Here is an 11192-nt window from a genome sequence, read left to right on the forward strand (position 1 = left end):
AGCTTGGGCTCAGGAGTTGTGGCCTGTGGGCTTAGTTGTCCCACAGCATGTGGAGTATTTCTGGATCAGGGATCAAATCCGTGTCTCCTGCATTGGCAGATGGATTCTTAACCACTGGACCACCAGGGAAGTCCTATGTATATCTTTAAACAGTTGCTTTCTGGAGGAAAAAATCTCTCTCCTCTATGAAAGTCAAAGTGTCAGTCGCTCAGGCATGTCTGACTCTTTTTGACCCCATGGACCGTAACCTGCCAGGCTCCTCTGTTCATGGAATTATCCAGGGAAGAATACTGGAGCAGATTGCCATTTCCTCCTCTGGGGGATCTTCCCCCAACCCTTGGAGTGAACCCAGGTCTCCTGCATTGCAGGTGGATTCTTTACCGTCTGAGCCACCAGGGAAGCCCAAAAGCTTTGTGTTGCCCCTTCTATACCAAAGGGATACCTCTAACAGTAAAATTTTCAGGCCAATTATGAAACAACAGTGGAGCATCAACAGGATACAGGGAAAGAAAACAGTTTTGAAGTAGTTATGGCAACAGTGGTCCTCAAATTATACTCCATAAGGGGGCCTCCGGCCTACAGGTTGAGAAGGCACAAGGTAAGAATTTGAGAGAAAGGAAGAGACTATTGAATAAAGAAGAGATTTTTTTAGGAAAGGAAAAATACGAACCAACTCTGTGTGTTTTGAAAACCAAATTTTAAACACTAATAATTTCCAGTAATACAGAAGTTTGTTATCCTGTTTACACGTAACCCAACTCTAACTTCTCTGCGGACAGAGAGTGACCAAGGCTAAGCACACAGCTCAGACAAAGCATGCTGCAGCTGTGCATCACTCTCCTTTTCACCTTGGCAAGTAACTTGTCATCTAATTTTACTTTGGAGATAATAAGGAATTATTAAAGGCCATGATGAAAGCATTTTGTAGACCAGTGGGTATACACATTTTGGGTCATGAGTGGGGTATGTGCAGCTGTGAACATCTGGCTCACTGCCAACCTATCCCCAGAATGTTGGTTCCTGCAGCATCTGATACCTACAGTACAGGTTTCCCATGTCACGGGAACTTGCTTGTACTGTGCTTGGGAACAATGTAAAGAAATAATCATTCATTTCTTTGGCTGAATGTTTTGACAGACCAACATGTCTTGTAAAAGTATTTTGTCTGTGTAGCCTCAAAGGTTCTAATCATCTAGTAAAGAGAAAACAACACAAGGCCTCAGTTTGGATCCAAATATTCAGCCTATTAGCCTTGGATCCTGGGATCCAAGAATATCCACTCTTCTCCCAGTTCATTTATCACCTTTTATTCCTCTTGCTGGTTACTGTCCAACTAAGTATAACAAATTACCAACCCTAAAATCAAGAGTCTCTACTCTCTGGGAATAAATGACAAAACAGCTATCTTTCCCCCTAGCACAAATCAATGAATTTCATATCTGTAGATGTTGCAATGTTATCAGTGTATTTAGGTGTGACTTAAAAGATTGTCCCTGACAAGCAATTCTTTCCTTACCCTTTGGACCACCAGCTTATTGTTGCTAACAAGTAGTGGGGCCTGTTATTATCAAATATTTGTAGCTCTGTGCCTGCCCTTCACTGTTCTGAGAGTAGAAATTTTCAAACCTACCTGAGAGTATAAACCTTCCTGTTACACACTCATATGTTTACCTATTTGCTATTTGTCAGACTGAGGTCAGAATTTGCAGTGATGTGACAGACATTTAGATTTTGCATTTGGGTCCAGCAGAGGTTGCTCAATCTAAATGAACTTTGTGGTTTTCTTTTCTCCACACACCGCTTCTCTCACTTTCTTTGTAACTGTTCTTCTGGGAAATTACTTCCCATCAGCAATATTTGTCTCCAGCTGGTGAACTGGATGGGGCTTTTTTTTTTTTTTTTTTAAGTTAATAAACACTAAAAGGCTGAGGGCAGCAAATCTGCACCCCAGTGGTGCCAGCTAATGAAGAGCCTCACATGAAAGCTTACGCAAAGGGGACAGGCAGAGTGCAAATGTCCTGGGATCCAAGATTATCCACTCTTCTCCCACACGCTGCATAACAGACACTAATGATTATTAATTATTTAAGCAAAGAACATGAGAGCCAACACAGGCGGCAAAAGGGAAAAGAAGGAAGCTACCTTCTAGGAGCTTCTGCTGAAATCATTTTAATTAGGACAGGCTATAGAGCCAAGGGAGATAGATCAAGATACTTAATAGCTAAAGAAATCTTTAAAAATCCTCCACCACTTTTTTCCCTTACAAAAAGGAAAAGACAACTTAGGTTATACCTGTATACATTGCTGACAAACTGGAATATGAAGTGGCTGCCACAGCCTATCCTCTCTGATGGCATCACAGGCCAGCAAGTGACAGGAGGCGGCTCAGCCAGGTCTTCACAGATTCTAGTGAATCCTGAAGCTGTGAGTCCCAAGTCTCCCCTCGAAATACGTCTTTCTTGCTCATACACACTAAGGACACTTGACTATCTAAGCTGAAGCTCCATCCATCTTTCTCTGTACTGAAACCTTCATGAGATATTCACTTCAAATTTCAAACATTGTTGGGACTTTCCTGGTGGTCCAATGGATAAGACACTGTGCTTCCACTGCAGGGGGCATGGGTTCAATCCCTGGTCAGGGAAATAAGATCCTGCATGCCACTAAGCGCAACCAAAAACTAAAATAATTTTTCCCTCAAATATTGTGTCATTTCTGGTAGGTTTTACTTTTTCTTTGGATATATCAGGATACCTAGAACAGTTTCTTCCTATTATATAAGCTGTGACACTATTTTAAAAAGTTAAGAGCCCTAAAAGGCACAGTTTGATCTTATTTTTAAATTCTTGGGTGATCTCCATTTGTTTGAAACTCATTGGTAGTTCTGCAGTGCAGCCTTTGCAAATTATCAATTCCCTGGCAGCTAGTAACATTTCCTCTTAAAATCAGGAGTTTTCATTTCTAATTCACTAACATTTAGAGATTTAATGCTCATTACTGTAGCTAAGCTGGCTCTGTGACTAAGGAGAGACTGTGTTTTCCTTGCAGGTGTCTTTTTCTGACCTTGTTCCAATATTCACATTACCTTCCACTAGTTTCCTACAGGACGTTTCATTTGAACTGATTCAGAACTTCATTAACATTTCACATGTGAGCTATTATGTATCCCCTGACTTTTGTTCAAGCCTAGTCTCTTTAGCCAATTACAGGTCACTGTTCTAAGCAGGGGATAATGCAGTAAATCAGACACACGTTGTCCTTGCCCTCATGATGGGTGAGACAGAGAACAATGAATTACACACTTCAATAATTCATTGCAATTATAGTTAAGTGCTAAAAGCTGAAATACAAAGGGCTCTGAGGCCATATAATTGGGAACTGGTGGCTTGGGGGTTAAAAATCCACCTGCCAATTCTGGAGTGAGTGAAGTCACTCAGTTGTGTCCGACTCTTTGTGACCCCATGGACAGTAGCCTACCAGGCTCCTCTGTCCGTAGGATTTTCCAGAGACGTGAGCTCAATTCCTGGGTCAGGAAGATCCCCTGGAGAAGGAAATGGCAACCCACTCCAGTATTCTTGCTGGGAAATCCCATGGACAGAGGAGCCTGGTGGGCTACAGTCCATGGGGTTGCAGAGTCGGATATGACTTAGCCACTAAACCACAACAACCACCTTGTATTAGGGTCAGGGAGAGCTTCCTTTGGAAGTTCTTTGGAAAATAACATTTAAGCTTACACCTGAGGTATAAGTAGGAGTTAACTAAGCAAAGAGTGGAGAAAAAGGATAGCACACAATGGAACCAGCCCATAACAAGGTCATCAGGAAGAATGAGAGGGTGGTGAGATTAAATTACTGAGAGAGAAGGCTGGTGGCTAGAATGCAGAGTGATGGGGAATGAGGTCAGACCCCTCTCATGCAAGAATTTATAGGTCATGCTGAACATTTAGAATTCATTCCCCAAAGGTTTAAACAACGATGTAACATGGTTTGATTTGTACTTAAATAGATGACTATGGTTTCTGCAAGGAGAATGGACTAAAGCAGAATAAGAATGGCATATTAGTGAGTGATTGCTGCATAAAAACCCACCTCGAAACTCAGTGGCTTAGCAAGCATTTGTGGCTTTTGTTCTGGGGTCAGCAAATTGGCTGGTGTGGGTGTGCTTCAGGCTGTGGGTTGACTGTGACTCTGCGGGTTGAGGCTGAAATCAATAGGATTTAGCTGCAGACTGGGATTAAGTCTGCTCTATATCGGCTTATTCTCCTTGAACCAGAGGCAACACAGGGCACTTTCCTCTCATGATGAACAGTAGAAGAGCAAGAGCCCCAAGCCGAACTGTGTGAGCGTGCTGAAGACATCTCCATAAACATCCCATTTGTCAAACTCAGTCTAACGGCCAGGCCCAAAACTGCAAGATAAGGCAGTGTATTCTACCTCAAGGGAAAAAGGTCTGAATAAATACTTGTCGAGTGATACTCCAATATATCAAAGCAGCTATGATCAAGGTATTTTCCATGCTTTAGTTCAGTGGCTCAGTCATGTCCGACTCTTTGCAACCCCATGAATCGCAGCACGCCAGGCCTCCCTGTCCATCACCAACTCCCAGAGTTCACCCAAACTCATGTCCATCGAGTCAGTGATGCCGTCCAGCCATCTCATCCTTTGTCATTCCCTTCTCCTCCTGCCCCTAATCGCTCCCAGGATCAGAGTTTTTTCCAATGAGTCAACTCTTCGCATGAGGTGGCCAAAGTACTGAAGTTTCAGCTTTAGCATTCCTTCCAAACACCACCCAGGACTGATCTCCTTTAGAATGGACTGGTTGGATCTCCTTGCAGTCCAAGGGACTCTCAAGAGTCTTCTCCAATATCACAGTTCAAAAGCATCAATTCTTCAGCACTCAGCCTTCTTCACAGTCCAACTCTCACATCCATACATGACTACAGGAAAAACCATAGCCTTGACTTGACAGACCTTTGTTGGCAAAGTAATGTCTCTGCTTTTGAATATGCTATCTAGGTTGGTCATAACTTTCCTTCCAAGGAGTAAGCATGGAAAATGAATTGTAGAATCTACTGCTTTCCCCATCCTAATCCACCCTGCCTTAGTCCCCAAATAATTGGTTTCATTTTGCCAAAGTCTTTACTGGATAGAATATATTGTTGTTTGGTCACTAAGTCGTGTCCAACTTGGATGCAGCATGCCAGGCTCCTCTGTCCTCTACCATCTCAAATTTCAGTTCAGTTCAGTCGCTCAGTCGTGTCCGACTCTTTGAGACCCCATGAATCGCAGCACGCCAGGCCTCCCTGTCCATCACCATCTCTTAGAGTTTCACTCAAACTCACATACATCGAGTCGGTGATGCCATCTAGCCATCTCATCCTCTGTCGTCCCCTTCTCCTCCTCCCCACCAATCCCTCCCAGCATCAGTCTTTTCCAATGAGTCAACTCTTCGCATGATGTGGTTGAGTTTGCTCAAATTCATGTTCATTGAGTTGGTGATGCCATCCAATCATCTCATCTTCTATCACCCCTTTCTCCTCCTGCCCTCAATCTTTCCCAACATTGGTCCTTCCAATGAATATTCAGGGTTGATTTCCTTTAGGAATGACAGGTTTGATCATGGATCACAACCTTGTGAAGGGGCTTGCATAACTCAATGAAGCTGTAAGCCATGCCTTGCAGGGCCACTCCAGATGGACGGGTCATACTGAAGAGTTCTGACAAAACGTGGTCCACTGGAAAAGGAAATGGCAACCTCTCCAGTATTCTTGCCTGGAGAACCCCATGGGCAGTATGAAAAGGCAAAAAGAATAGAATATAAAACTATATAATATTATCAGTTTAGAAAGGTATAGTAGAAACTCAGTTTACAATGGAAAAGTCTGGCATAGTGCTATGTACTCTCATCAATTTTTAGATCTAATTTATTTTGGGGGGTATGGGTTTTTTTTGTGCATTTTTTCTTAAAAAAAAATTATTTGAGAGGAAAGCAAATCTGTTCCCCCCCCCCACCCCGAGTCCTGATTTATGTCACATTCTTGTGCTCAGATTTAACTAGGATTCATTCTTTTTTCTCTTCTTACAATTAGGCACGCATTCACAGCAACAGTCCTGGATCTCTAATAAGAAGCTAGTCTTGCTGTGTGGACATCAATATTTTTGGTGGGGTGTGAGGCTGAGAAGAGGAGAGTTCATGCAGCTTGGAAGCAGCCCTGGGGAGTGAAAGTGAAGCATTTTTAGCTGAATTCAAGTGGAGGCAATTCACTTAAAGAATCCAAAGGCTTTAGCAGTATCTTGGATTGACTTTAATGAGGAGTTAGACGGAAATAGCTACAGGCTCCAGGGGGCAGCCCAAACCTATTGAGGATCCCTCCTGGGAGATAAAAAGGCGATCACAGAGCTCGAATCACGAAGTGGTGTCAGCCTCTTCTATGCCCCTAGCACAGTGCTCAGCATGGGAGTGTTTCTGCTCATCTTTACTAATTGGTGGCTAACTACAGATAGAACAGAAAAGGACACTTATTTTTTACTAATAAGTGAAAAAGCTTTCTTAGAATAGAGCAGAAGACATGCTCATAGGGAAGAGGTAGGAATCCTCAAGCTAGCATACAGGTGACATGTGTGACTTTTTAAAGTAACTTTGAGCAGGCAATTTCCACTTAATTTCTTTTCAAAGAAGATATATAGAAACAGCATGCTGAAGGGGCTGCAGTGTCTGGAAAAGATAAAGGGGATGGTTGTAATTTGCCTTCCATTTCTGCTGCTAATGACACCCTATGGAGACAGACTATCATATTAACACACAAATTCCCACAAATCCAGTAACAACCTTTCACTAGGATGTCTTGGGTTATTACAAGATCTCTTTAGCACAAATTATATCATTAAAGGAAATTTAACAGAAAAGGTGATTTACCTCACATCCAGGAAAAGGAAAAAGACAGGAGAAACAGAATTGTAGGCTTTTCCCACATTAGATACTCCTAGTTAATTTATGATTTTAATTTCTTCCTACTTCAAATATCTAGATATGAATACAAGCTTCCCTTAGCCAAACCAAACACACATGAACTGTAGCCCACCAGGCTCCTCTGTCTATGGGATTCTCCATGCAAGAAAACTGGAGTGGGTAGCCATTCCCTTCTCCAGGGGATCTTCCCGGCCCAGGGATCAAACCCTGGTCACCTGCATTAGAGGCAGATTCTTTACCATCTGAGCCACCAGGGAAGCCCCAAAGCAAACAAAAACACCTCCATTTTACTTAGTATTCTTAAAATGTATATTTAAAGATTTTATATAATTTTAATGAAAATGGCATTATTTAATTTCATACAGTTCCTTATACTGTAGCTTCAAAGCAATTTAAACATTTAATAACCATCCTTCACAAAATATCTACATGAATATATAGAGGTGACTTAACAAACTGGGGCCAAAGTTAAATATGAAAGAGTGGCACAATTAGGACTAGAAATGCAGTGACAGGGTTCAGAGGACACACCATCCCAATGGTATGGCACCTTGGCATATTGAATATTTTAAGCTGAAGGAACTTGAGAAATGGCATGAATAGTACTTTTGACCTTCCCATGAAGCAGGTCACAAAACCCTCATATGAGATGTACCCTCCCCAACACCTGGAAGGAAGGAGCATCCTTACCTTTGAAGACGAGACACAAAAGAACTGGAACAAACACATATGGCTGTTTCTCTCAGTTTATTACACTTAGCTCACCTTTGTTCTATCACATTTTCCCAAGACTTTTCACTCGTCATCAAATCTAGCATGAAAACACTCAGGTTTAATGGTTTCTCTGGGTCTTCCATTTCCTTATGAAGGTTCCCATGTCACATAACACAGGAAATAAATCTGTATGCTTTTCTCCTGTTAATCTGCCTTTGTTATAGGGGTACCAGTCAAGAACACAAAAAAGTAGAGGAAAGATATTTTTTCCTCCCCTATAGGAGTATTCTTTCTCTCCATTCAATATTCTCCAAAACAACTTAACCTTAGAACAACATGGGTTTGAACTGTGTGGGTCAACTTATACCCAGATTTCTTTTACTAAGTACATAGTACAGTACTACACAATCTGTGGTTGGCTGAATGCATGGATGTGGAACCATGGTTACCAAGGGCTGACTGTCAAGTTATACATGGATTTTCAACTGTGCAGACGGTGGGCACTCCCAACCCCCACATTGTTCAAAGATCAATTGTATTTTAGTGAGATATGCATTTTAATGATTTGATTTTATAATTTTAGTATTTTGCCCCTCTGCGCAGCTTGCAGGATCTTAATTCCTTCACCAGGGACTGAACCCAGGCCCACAGCAGTGAAAGTCACTAGAAAACCACTGAACTCCCTACAAGACAGATTTTAAAATGAGGTAAATATAGATGAAAGAGATCATTTAGTTCAAATTGTACAGATCAGAATTATTTCCAAGCGTAATCCTTCTTACAATATGTGAATACACATCTGAAATAATGATTCTAAGGACCCATCCAACTAAGATAGAGTAACAGATTGGGTGGAGGTTTAGGTCTATTTAAAACACGATTTTATCATTATAAAATAAATCTCTTGGTGATAAAGTCTGACATCTAAACCTCTGTTACCATATAAACACTTAAGAGTCTTCTTTTTTAAAGACTCTACCCAATATACATTTTAGAAAATTTAACAAAAAAGAGCTAGGTAATGCCTGTCATGTATCAGCACTCAATAAATGTCTGATGAAGAATAGACGACAGCACAATCAGACAAGGGAGCAGATAGAAGAATCTATCCTGGCTTCCACATAGGAATTATTGTTAAGATTTCTCTAAAGCACATTCTCTTCACTTTCAAGACCTAATCCTCACCAGGAAAAAGTACATTTTGGGTTTTTCAAACCAAAAGGGCCTAGTATCCACAATCTGTACAGTACTTTGTAACAAAATTAACCTGGCATAATCAACCACCCTCTCTGGCAAGAGCAGCACCATGGGGGGTCATCTGAGCCAGCACTGTGGGAGCAGTCAGGCTCCCTGGAGGCAGGCACACACATGAGTACACACTCACATCCCTCATCTCCACCCCAAGCGCACAGGTTAGAGACAAGAGTCTACGTTTTCCTTCCTGAGAGTGGAAAGCAGATTTAGGTTTTGTCTGCATGTACTCTTTTACTTGCTCATATTTTCTTGCAGAGGAATAAACAGTGCACACTTCTGGAAGGCAGGATGAAAAGAAATGCCACAAGGCTGAGGCTAAGGGACTAAGATTTTGCCTGTCTGCTCCAAAATTACAAATGCTCATCTCCTGGGTAACTATGAAACAAAAATATTTAAATAACTGAGAAAAGCCCAGAAGCTTTTGTTTGTTTTGGTGGTTCAAACACAATAGAAGTTTATTTCTTGCTTCTAAGAGTTTAAAGTGAACTTTCCTGATTGGTGGGTGGCTCTCTTCCAAGCAATGACATAGGATGCCAGACTTACTGCTTCTTACAGTTCTGCTGTCTTTAAAAAATTTATTTATTTTTACTGAAGTATAATTGATTTATAAGCTCAGAGCTTTATAAATCAAATCTAAGGTATAACTTACCAAGACCTAGAATAAACTTGGTGTAAAATTTGAGGTGTTAACAAAGTTCAAAAAAAAAATTTTAAGGGAATTCCTGGGCACTCCAGTGGTTAGGACTCTGCATATCTACTGCAGGGGGCATGGGTTGGATCCCTGTTTGGGGAACTAAGAGCCTGCATGCTGAGTGGGGCAGCCAGAAAAAAAAAATCTTTTTAAAAGATGAAGTAAAAAAAAAAAACCCCACCACATTTTCTAAAAACATGGTCAACCATAGGATTAAGGCAATCATGTATAGTCTAATCCAGGCCAAATATCTGCTTTTACCTAAATTACTTATCTCTTTGATTATCATCAAGGGTCACTGCCTCAGTTTTCAACCTGGCCTGGTTTATGAATACTGTGGGAATAAGGCCAGGCCTAAAGAATCTAGTTACCACACAAGCCAAAAGTGGAAAAAAAAAAAAAAAATCATTGAACTCTTTCTTATAGGAAAGAAAAGTCCCATGTATATATATGACAATTTAGCAGTAACCAAAAAAACAGTACTTGAACTACTAAGACATTTTGGAGTAAACAGACAGTTAAGATTATAAACTTTTAAACCATGTAATGAAATTATGACAGAAACACACAATCAGAGGTTCTTCTGGGAAGGCTTCAGAAGTTCATGGTCACAGTTACCAGCATTTGGGGCAGAGGACCTGTGACTGATGCATAATCTTAATAAGAATTTTTACTAGCATTATCTTCTTCTTTTTTAATTCAAAAGAAAACTGGTGGCTCTCCTTGACCTCCTTTATGGAAAATATTTTTACTTATTTTTAATGGTTGTCCATTGTCTGAGGCTGCAAGCAATCTGATGTTCTCAGAGGAAAACAACCAAGCATTAGGAAGCTACAAACTGACAGCCTCAAACCTCTCCAGTGGTCCCTCTGCCTGGAACAGCATGGACTTTCCACTGCAAACTCTCAAGAATGCCACTGACCCCTTGTTTTCAGGTCCCTTCAGCAGCTCAGTCTCTCCGCTTTGCTGTTAGTGTGAACAGGGAGAGGGGCTTTCAAAAAGAGAGTGAGGGTGTCAAAAGGCCATACCTAGTAGACCCGTATTTCTAACCTACTTTTTCCAACTTAATGAAAGTACTAAATACTAGTTTCCCCAGTTTAATTCCAAGCCTACACAGACTGGAAGCAATTACAGCTTATTCATGGGGGTCTGTGGGAATGCTAACAGTTTTAAATTTACATATTAATGCCTGAAAAACATTTTGAGAAGCAAAGAGTGTTTTTTGGTCTTGGTAATGACTAGAATAAGAAAAAATTGGACAGGAAAGTGGTTGAAAAGCTCCAGGCAAAATGGTCCAGGTTTATTTTTGCTGTAATACTTTCAAACTATCCACCATTCACTGTAATAAGACACTCTTTTAACGGTGGATTTGCTCAGTCTTTCATTTTGCCTAAGATGATCGTTCTTTGGCTGAGCGTCTTCAATAAAAGGCCTAACAACCAAAGTTAAAAATCCATCTGTTCCAACTCCAACTCGTTCCTGGGGATAACTCATTCTAATGCTTGATTCCTTCTTCTACCACCCACCTAGAATACCTAACTTACCACTCACCAGGTTTAAAAAA

Source organism: Oryx dammah, unplaced genomic scaffold (genome assembly GCF_014754425.2).
Source record: "Oryx dammah isolate SB20612 unplaced genomic scaffold, SCBI_Odam_1.1 HiC_scaffold_21, whole genome shotgun sequence".
Lineage (NCBI taxonomy): Eukaryota > Metazoa > Chordata > Mammalia > Artiodactyla > Bovidae > Oryx > Oryx dammah.